Consider the following 10,847-nt stretch of genomic DNA (forward strand, 5'->3'; position numbering starts at 1 on the left):
AAGATGAGTGGAGGTTACCAATGAGTGGATGTCCAGCAAGATTTGGGGATTGTAAATAGTAGTTGGGAGGCAGCTTAGATATCTAGACATCTCTAGATTTATAAGCTCCCTCCGAACTACTTATTGGAAGTGAGAAATATATTTGGCTAGCAGTTAGAAGCATGGACCTATAGCAGTTTGAGTCTACCGGCCTATGAGGGAGCTTAGATATCTAGAGATTATTTGAAGCAGCTCTCTAGCTACAAATATGAACCATTAAGTGGTTGGGATAAGCTTAAAAATCCAAAGATGAGTGGAGGTTACCAACGAGTGGATGTCCAGCAAGATTTGGGGATTGTAAATGGTAGTTGGGAGGCAGCTTAAATATCTAGACATCTCTAGATTGATAAGCTCCTTCCCAACTACTTATCGGAAGTGACCAATATATGTGGCTAGCAGTTAGAAGCATGGACCTATAGCAGTTTGAGTCTACCGGCCTATGAGGGAGCTTAGAAATCTAGAGATTCGTGGAAGCAGCTCTCTAGCTACAAATATGAACCAATAAGTGGTTGGGAAGGAGCTTAAAAATCCAAAGATGAGTGGAAGTGACCAATGAGTGGATGTCCAGCAAGATTTGGGGATTGTAAATAGTAGTTGGGAGGCAGCTTAGATATCTAGACATCTCTAGATTTATAAGCTCCTTCCGAACTACATATTGGAAGTGAGAAATATATTTGGCAATCAGTTAGAAGCATGGACCTATAGCAGTTTGAGTCTACCGGCCTATGAGGGAGCTTAGAAATCTAGAGATTATTTGAAGCAGCTCTCTAGCTACAAATATGAACCAATAAGTGGTTGGGATAAGCTTAAAAATCCAAAGATGAGTGGAGGTTACCAATGAGTGGATGTCCAGCAAGATTTGGGGATTGTAAATGGCAGTTGGGAGGCAGCTTAAATATCTAGACATCTCTAGATTGATAAGCTCCTTCCCAACTACTTATCGGAAGTGACCAATATATGTGGCTAGCAGTTAGAAGCATGGACCTATAGCAGTTTGAGTCTACCGGCCTATGAGGGAGCTTAGATATCTAGAGATTATTTGAAGCAGCTCTCTAGGTACAAATATGAACCAATAAGTGGTTGGGATAAGCTTAAAAATCCAAAGATGAGTGGAGGTTACCAATGAGTGGATGTCCAGCAAGATTTGGGGATTGTAAATGGCAGTTGGGAGGCAGCTTAAATATCTAGACATCTCTAGATTGATAAGCTCCTTCCCAACTACTTATCGGAAGTGACCAATATATGTGGCTAGCAGTTAGAAGCATGGATCTATAGCAGTTTGAGTCTACCGGCCTATGAGGGAGCTTAGAAATCTAGAGATTAGTGGAAGCAGCTCTCTAGCTACAAATATGAACCAATAAGTGGTTGGGAAGGAGCTTAAAAATCCAAAAATGAGTGGAAGTGACCAATGAGTGGATGTCCAGCAAGATTTGGGGATTGTAAATAGTAGTTGGGAGGCAGCTTAGATATCTAGACATCTCTAGATTTATAAGCTCTCTCCGAACTACTTATTGGAAGTCAGAAATATATTTGGCTAGCAGTTAGAAGCATGGACCTATAGCAGTTTGAGTCTACCGGCCTATGAGGGAGCTTAGAAATCTAGAGATTATTTGAAGCAGCTCTCTAGCTACAAATATGAACCAATAAGTGGTTGGGATGAGGTTAAAAATCCAAAGATGAGTGGAGGTTACCAATGAGTGGATGTCCAGCAAGATTTGGGGATTGTAAATAGTAGTTGGGAGGCAGCTTAGATATCTAGACATCTCTAGATTTATAAGCTCCCTCCGAACTACTTATTGGAAGTGAGAAATATATTTGGCTAGCAGTTAGAAGCATGGACCTATAGCAGTTTGAGTCTACCGGCCTATGAGGGAGCTTAGATATCTAGAGATTATTTGAAGCAGCTCTCTAGCTACAAATATGAACCAATAAGTGGTTGGGATAAGCTTAAAAATCCAAAGATGAGTGGAGGTTACCAATGAGTGGATGTCCAGCAAGATTTGGGGATTGTAAATGGTAGTTGGGAGGCAGCTTAAATATCTAGACATCTCTAGATTGATAAGCTCCTTCCCAACTACTTATCGGAAGTGACCAATATATGTGGCTAGCAGTTAGAAGCATGGACCTATAGCAGTTTGAGTCTACCGGCCTATGAGGGAGCTTAGAAATCTAGAGATTCGTGGAAGCAGCTCTCTAGCTACAAATATGAACCAATAAGTGGTTGGGAAGGAGCTTAAAAATCCAAAGATGAGTGGAAGTGACCAATGAGTGGATGTCCAGCAAGATTTGGGGATTGTAAATGGCAGTTGGGAGGCAGCTTAAATATCTAGACATCTCTAGATTGATAAGCTCCTTCCCAACTACTTATCGGAAGTGACCAATATATGTGGCTAGCAGTTAGAAGCATGGACCTATAGCAGTTTGAGTCTACCGGCCTATGAGGGAGCTTAGATATCGAGAGATTATTTGAAGCAGCTCTCTAGCTACAAATATGAACCAATAAGTGGTTGGGATAAGCTTAAAAATCCAAAGATGAGTGGAGGTTACCAATGAGTGGATGTCCAGCAAGATTTGGGGATTGTAAATGGCAGTTGGGAGGCAGCTTAAATATCTAGACATCTCTAGATTGATAAGCTCCTTACTATCTACCGGCCTATGAGGGAGCTTAGAAATCTAGAGATTAGTGGAAGCAGCTCTCTAGCTACAAATATGAACCAATAAGTGGTTGGGAAGGAGCTTAAAAATCGAGAGATGAGTGGAAGTGACCAATGAGTGGATGTCCAGCAAGATTTGGGGATTGTAAATAGTAGTTGGGAGGCAGCTTAGATATCTAGACATCTCTAGATTTATAAGCTCCCTCCGAACTACTTACTGGAAGTGAGAAATATATTTGGCTAGCAGTTAGAAGCATGGACCTATAGCAGTTTGAGTCTACCGGCCTATGAGGGAGCTTAGAAATCTAGAGATTATTTGAAGCAGCTCTCTAGCTACAAATATGAACCAATAAGTGGTTGGGATAAGCTTAAAAATCCAAAGATGAGTGGAGGTTACCAATGAGTGGATGTCCAGCAAGATTTGGGGATTGTAATTGGCAGTTGGGAGGCAGCTTAAATATCTAGACATATCTAGATTGATAAGCTCCTTCCCAACTACTTATCGGAAGTGACCAATATATGTGGCTAGCAGTTAGAAGCATGGACCTATAGCAGTTTGAGTCTACCGGCCTATGAGAGAGCTTAGAAATCTAGAGATTATTTGAAGCAGCTCTCTAGCTACAAATATGAACCAATAAGTGTTTGGGAAGGAGCTTAAAAATCCATCTAAGCTGCCTCCTATTGCTACCGAACTATCGCTACCGAACTACGTATTGGAAGTGACCGATAAGTGGCTCTATAGCTAGAATTATGGACCAATGATCAGTTGGAGTCTACCGGCCTATGCGGGCCTTTTAGAGCTTTTTGGGACCTTTAGAGAAAATCTGGTGGGTGTTGCAGAACCATCCAGGTAGCCATGAGGGGTTTGAGAGGACCTTTCCCACAGCTTTTTTTGCTACTCCCAGAGCAAGATTCTATACATGTTTTCCACGCCGCGGGACATGCTACCTCGCCCGGGTTGCAACATAGTTAGCACATGTCACACGTTTGTGAATTATTTCTCCAAGGTACACGTGCCGTGCGAACCTTGAATTGCCGCTCCTCCTTGAAGATATTGTTCTTGCAATCCATACAATATTGTACTGCACATAAGTGGAAGCGTTTCCGCAAGTCACCAGCGGATCAGTCAGTCTCTTTTGACACGTCGAAGTTTGAGGACACCGGCTGCGGACCTCAAGTAATTCGCGTTTTATCTTCGATATTTTAGCTGCTTTCGAACTCTGTAAGCGATGTGTCAGATATGCTTTCGTGAGTGAGAGGAATTCCTGTTCCCACTATGCTTTCACCCCTGTTCGTAGCATGCATTATGAGTGCTGATATCACTCTAAGAAAGAAAAAGGAGTAAAACGGGGAGTAATTGCAGCTTCTACTCCCCTGCAATTACTCTCCATTTTAGTCCCCTAACCCGACATTTAGTCCCGACATTTACTCCCCAGGACTGCAAATTGACACTGAACTTCGCGAATGGTCTCCTGAATGCAACAGTCTACATAAATATGTGCCCTTGATCAATTTGATGGCATAAGGCTGTATAACTCAGCCAACGTAGCAATTAGCAATTTTTCAGCCACACAGAGTAAGAAACGGCGCATCTTGTGCCCTATGTATGACGCAAAATTTTATATAACTCGATATATCACGATTGACAGTTTGCTTCAAAGTATTTTCATGCATGCACACGAATTATGTACCTGGTTCTCTTACAACAGCGCGTGAAATGCAGCCTCGACCCTGTGACATTCATTTACTCCCATGCATTTACTCCCGAAAGGGATTATTTTTTGTGGCAACGCATTTAGTCCCCAAAAGGAGTAAAAGTACTCCTTCTTTTCTTAGAGTTTGACACAAACGGCATGTTATATATTTCGATGTCGGCACACTGACTTAAACTGCCGCTTTGAAATTGTATGTCTTGCAGACGGAGCTCGTACGAAGCGTCAGGCAGCGTAGTCTAAGGAATTTGTCTCAAGTTGGTTGTGAGAACCCAATGGCACCGGAGTTAGATTACGCAAACTGGATGCTGCATCGTGCGTCCCAGAGTGTACCACCGAGAATTTTCGTCGTCGTTGTTCGTTATTCGGACATTGCGAGTTTGTTTCCATTGAGCTTACACTTTGTGCAATTCGACTGCATTTGTTGATGATGAATGTGCGTTTTCATAGACATGTGAGCGTTGAATCTAGTTTATGTTGCTGCTATTTACCGTTTCATGTTGTTTCTTTTGGGGGACTCTTCAACTCATATTAAATATTCACAATGCTGCAAGCCACTTGAAATAACAGCTATGTAATTTGATAGCAGCGTGCATACCTGTATTATATCTGTACCGACGAAATAAGTCAATATATATATCAAGTTTTGTGACGTACACTTGTCCGTCTCTATCTCTGGTGTGTCCTGCTACTGTGTGATCCTACCGTTGTGACGACAGCTGCAGTGTAGAAGCCGAGATTGGACATTGATGTTCCGATGATGCATCAAGGCACTAGCTTCTGAGAGGCCCAGAGAGACCCTGTTATTCTGAGGGGTTCCCTCAGCCTGAGAGGATCTCTCAGTGCTGTACACTCTTAAAAAAAGGTGTACTATAACTCCTTTTTTGGGAGTACACCCTTGCCACATATACTACTCCCTTAGGGGTGTACCGTTACTCTCCATCCTAACGGGGGTACCAGCACTCCCACATAGGGTGTACGAATACTCTCGTTAGGGAGTCTCCTCACTCCCTTACTAGGGTTGCCTGTACACCTTGAGAGGAGTATAGTAACACTCATGAAAAGAGTATCACAACACCTAAAAAGGAGCATAGTAACTCCCATGAAGTCAGTATCACTACACCTTGAGGGGATTTGCAGTGCGTTGGGACAGCCCTTCACATGGCAGTACATGCAGTGCAGAATGGAAGATTGATGATCGAAAGGCCTGCATGTACGAAGTGGGGAAGTCAGTCAAGACATACGCAAATGAAACAATCGACATACTGAATAAGTGATACCTTTGTTTATTTAGATGGTACACAAATTGTACAACAGACACTAAAGACAACAAAAATCATAAGCTTGTCTCAAACTATGCTGCACTTCTTCAATAGTGTTTGTCAGTTATAGCATACTCTTGCAATGCATGCAGGAGAACATGAAATTGGTAACAGATGAAGCACAATAGTTTTTAATGAGCGACTCATGATCTAAAAGGGAAGATTTCTCACCCATGGCTTTTTCTCGGACTACAATGCATCAAGTTTTTTGCATGACAAGCAATTGTGTTTGCAGTGCAGAGGGTAGGAAGAATATATTTTTCACAACAACATGTGTATGTCAGTAAGAATTAGGCTAGGCTATCAGTGCAAGGGGATAAAACCAAAAGATATAATAGACCATGACACGCGATGTGATCAATTCCATCACAGATTCATACTAGTTCCATGAACCAAAAGAGCCAATTCTCCTTCACAAGCGCTGGCAGCCACTTCAGAACACTCACAGTAAATAGTCTGGAAGCTAAAAGTACTGGATTACAAACTATTCCAACTCAGTCGAGATATTAAAAAAATCACTGCATCGCAATCGAATAAGCAACATGAAAGACACATGCCCGTAAGAAAAGAAAGCAAATTTCCAAAACGGAAATTGGCTTACTCTGGTAAGCTTACTGGTTACTTCCATTTCATGTGTTTAATCAAGTTTATAAATTGCACTCCTCACATAAATTATTTACAAGAACAATAGCAGTGAATAATCGAACACTTGAGCTCCGATATTCATAGAATACAGATATCCATACAAAAATACATACAAATATTGATACGATACTTTTTCCTTCAGGAACCATGTTAAGCACAGTGATGAAAGTGTTGGAATTAAGATAATCAACTTGGGAGGATATTATTAGCAGTACCTATAAAGTTCCGCCGTTACTGGTGAAATATGATATTTATGTCAAATTACTCCAATATTTGTGACTGAAAGAACTTTTGGAACTATGAAATAAAGTCTGTTAACTGATCCGACAACTAACACTTACGTGTGTCAAGCACTCATGAGTCTTATATGAAGGTGTCCTGCCTGTCCTGTTCCTCTTCGAGTCTGTCCATGTTCAGCCAGTTTACTTCTGCTCTGCAAGATCTCCTTTGTATGCCATATTTAAAGTCTTGTGTCCAGACACTTTGATAAATTTCCGTATTGGTGCATCCACATTTATGATTTATTTGTACTCATTGCGAATCTGTAATGCACAGAAAAGACAGTGTTAATGTTCTCAAGGCCTTTGAGCTTAAAACACTAAGTACTTAGCATTGTAGTCAGACAGGAAGTAGAACATCAATGCGGATGGTAACCTATAATACGTTTCAAGAAATGAAACAAACTTCATCACAAAGTAAAGCCCAGGCGTGTCCGACCGTCATGAAGACTCTGTCCTCTAGACATGCTTTTCTGTTGACCAGTGATATTTTTTCTCTCTTTTGTGCGTGTGTGCCAAAGTTTGACAAGCAATGCTCAGAGTTACTCTCAAATTTACTCTTTACGATGAAAGATGAAAGTCACTGAAAAGGTTAGCCAGCTGTAGGGATCGAACCCACCATCTTCTGCTTTCTTTCTGCTTTCTTCTGCATCTTCAGCTTTGTTTGTATCTGTCCCTTCTGTGTTGTTCCAGCCTCAGAACATCAGTTTCTCTCTTACTCTTTACTATTGAGTTGCTCTTAGCACAGAGCATACAGCCACAGTTGCTCCGGGGCGCTACCACGAAATAATAAATAAAGTAAAATATTAATATTTCGCAGACCCTGGCACATATTGCTGTACAATGGAGTTGCAGCTCTGAGTCTTGCGGGATGGTTATTCCTTCGTCCTTGTCAATGCATATGTTAAGAGCAATCCTGTAAATACTAGAATCATGATACTACATACTTATAGATAATGCACTGAACTCGCACGCCTCTACGTGAAAGGCTACGATACTATCACTATTTGTACATTAAAAAGGATATTATGAATTACACTTGCAACTTTGAAAACTCACCTGCGCGAGCAGAACGTGTGTAGCTAAGACAGCAAAAGGTGATTCCTTCCGGGAGGCTATGACACCCACTAGGCCTTTTTCGTAGACTCACTGTGGTTTGGAGGTAAACAATGTCATCTTCCCCTAAGAATAAATCTGCAACTGTCAGCACAGTATGTGATTATGTCCTGTAATGTCGGGATCATCACATAAAATACATTGGACACAATGCAAGATTATAATAAGAAGCGTGTGAAATGCTATACACTACTGCAAGGTACCTACATGTGCTGTTACAAAACCAGAGGTCACTTACCCCTGTCTAAAAACAGAATGACAAAACTTAACAAAACGAACACATAATTATTGTAAAGGTTTTAACAGACGCGCCTTTCAAACCAGCTATGAAGTTGTGCTACAGCTTGGGACAAAAGTGTACGGAACACCGGTGTGTTTCATTGCTTCATTAGAGCCACAGCCTAGCAGCAAATGGCAGCGGACAGACATACAGGGAAATGGACAGAATATCCGGTCACCCGTTTCTTACTTGACCTCTTCCACTCTGATGAAGAAATACACTAGTGCCGTGTTCCGTAAACTGTAGCTGTATGAGCTGTGGCAGCGTGCGCGACAAGCTAAAAATATGGGTGAACTCACCTTTTGAAACATTTGCAGAACATCACGCAGTTCTTGAGTTTGCATATAAACATGCATTAGCAGCAGGAAGGCCGAAGTACAAGTTGAAGAGAGCAACACCAAGAAGCATTGTAGCACAACACGTGCCCCGCGACTCGCTAGTGTCCGGGCGTCAGATACAACTACTGCGCGTGCGCAAGGCTGCTCCGAGCAACCTCAATCTGGGTTTCATCAACTCCCCGTCTGCTAAAGGGAGGCCCTAAATTCTGACAGGGGAGTAGTAACAAGCAGAAGGGAGTAACAGGTAGCCGTTACCCCTTTTCTACTCCCAAAGTACACCCTTTTTTTAAGAGTGTAGCGTATGAGATCCTTTTCAATAGGTTATGGACGAATAAGCATGTAGGAGGGAGCTTAGAATTCTCGATATCGGTGGCTCTCTAGCAAGAAGTGTCAACCAAGAAGCGGCCGAAAGGGGGCTCACAAACCTATGGGCAGAAGTCGCTGCTGCTGCTGGTTTGAGTCTCGTACGTGTTGTGTCTGTTCTCTGTATTTTTCTGAAACTCGAGGAAATGTTGCCTTCATCGAACGCCTACCAGCTCGCTTGCACACTCCTCATCTGTTCCGCGGGAAACATCATGCTGCACATAGAAGACTTCACATTCGAGGTAGGAAGTGTAGCAAATATTGCGACAGGTGTGCTAACGATGCGGACAGGTGACTATACCGAGCGGGTCAACGCATTTTTTCCCCAATAAGCGGAAACAATGCGAAGATGGCGTACCTCGCGTTTGGGAGTACGATGCTCATGCTTAACACTCTGGTGTGCTACTCTGTGGCATTCGATGCCTGTGGGCGGAAACCTGGTGAGTCTTGATAACTGCATGTGATAGCAGCACTAGTGCCAATTTTGCAGGCAGGTCACGAGGACAGGCTGATGCCATGTGGGTATAAGCATGTAAATACTGGACCACTAATTGTCTCAGATTCGTTAATTAACATTGTACTCATATTTTTGTTTCTGCAAAAATGCGAGGCAGCAGAATTGAAGGCGACCATTATTTGAACAGATCCTCTTGCTCACAAAGTGCTGAAACGAGCACGTACTTTGAGAAGTAAATTCCAAAGGTTTGAGGTGCAGTGAGACGATTTTACAAAGACGCGCCTGCCACCAAGCAGCGTGGGAGCTTTGAGGGGCACCGCGCAGTCGTAATCTTTGGTTATGGTTTACTGCGGCTGACACTGCCACTGCGCACACGGGGAATCTTCTTGTTCGTCTTCTATCTCCGCCTCTAGCCTGTAGTAATACTTTAAAGGAACAGTCTGGGAAAACCGGAAGTTGATTTTTTCCAACTGCCACGGATGCTTACATGCTGTGTGGAAAGTTTCAGCTCACAAAACGGCATAGTTTTCGAGACTGAGAATACAAAATACTCCTTTGAAGACGTCCAGTTTTGTTTTTCTCCATCACATACTCCTTGCCACAAGGATCCTCTATGTACGTCATCCGTCACGTGAGCATGACGTTCCCAACGGACACAGTGGGGCCCAGCACTGCGCCGTTGCTGGGAATGCAGAGAGGTGTTTTTTTTTTTTCTCTCTCTCTGAGTGTACTGAACCGTAGGCTGCGTCGTGATACCTGTGTTTACATTGACGCCACTTTGCATCTTACTCTGCATAACGTGTGATTGCTACCCAAAGCATCATGATTGGCAAATGCTAGCACGCAACAACCAACTATCCCGCAAACAGACATGCGCCAGACTCGCGCGGCTTTGCTCTTATGCACGTCACGCGAGAGCTCCATGCGGCCTTTACTCAGGGCCAACTGTGGCATAGAAAGAAATCGATTAAAAATTGCGCGATACAATTTCTTCTGAAGTATTTTGCACGGTGGTTGTGAGGAGTATTAGAATCATGAGACGGTGTTTCCCAGACCCATGTTTTCGACCGGACTGTCACTTCAAGGCGCTCTAAGTTTCCTTGAGTCCTCGAGTGCCACAGGTGGCGCTTGCTTCTGTAAAAAAGGTCCCGTCCTACAGTTGGCAATACAAAAAGGTGTGTGCGTTGCGTAACGTGCGTTAAATGCATCACTTGGCCAGTGATTCGTCACGTGCTCCCGCACAAAGGCCAATCGCGAAGCTTATTTGACGCCGCGTCCTACAAAAGCGGTTTTCAAGTGCTGACTGGTGACGTTCGGAGCGCTCCTGAACTTCAAGAGTAATGATAACTCTTGCACACATTTTACACCTTTTTTGGGTAAATTGCTTGTCCTATAACTGAATCCTTTTTCATACCACAGTGACGGTGTTTTTAATACACCCTTTACTAAAGGATATTTTATAGGAAGCACTACTACAAGAGGTGCTTTGAAGGCAACAGTTTTATTAGGGGCGTAATTCATTGAAAACGCCATTTTAAGAAAGGGTGTTCCGTAGAGAATACCACAATCATATCGCGTAGCTCCTGCAGCAGCTGCAGGCTCGCATTTCAGTTTTGTGGCAACCGCCACACGAAAAAGAAATG

Source organism: Ornithodoros turicata, unplaced genomic scaffold (genome assembly GCF_037126465.1).
Source record: "Ornithodoros turicata isolate Travis unplaced genomic scaffold, ASM3712646v1 ctg00000952.1, whole genome shotgun sequence".
In the NCBI taxonomy this organism is placed as follows: Eukaryota; Metazoa; Arthropoda; class Arachnida; order Ixodida; family Argasidae; genus Ornithodoros; species Ornithodoros turicata.